The sequence below is a fragment of the Morone saxatilis genome, unplaced genomic scaffold (assembly GCF_004916995.1).
Source record: "Morone saxatilis isolate NCDOM2014 unplaced genomic scaffold, NCSU_SB_2.0 Contig67, whole genome shotgun sequence".
Classification (NCBI taxonomy): Eukaryota; Metazoa; Chordata; class Actinopteri; family Moronidae; genus Morone; species Morone saxatilis.
In genome coordinates, this window is record NW_023340243.1 from 2887 (window position 1) to 3178 (window position 292).

A 292-nucleotide genomic window follows, 5' to 3' on the forward strand; every position below is an offset into this window, starting at 1 on the left:
TTGTTGTGTCATGTTTTGTACGTATGTTATTATGCCGTTTTTTGTACGTACGTTGCCGTGTTTTGTATGTCCGTTGTTGTGTCATGTTTTTATACGTACGTTATAATGCCGTGTTTTTGTACGTACATTATTGTGTCATGTTTTTATACGTACGTTATTGTGTCGTGTTTTGTACGTATGTTATTGTGCCGTTTTTTGTACGTACGTTGTTGTCGTGTTTTTATACGTACGTTATAGTGCCGTGTTTTTGCACGTACGTTATTGTGCTGTGTTTTGTACGTACGTTATTGTG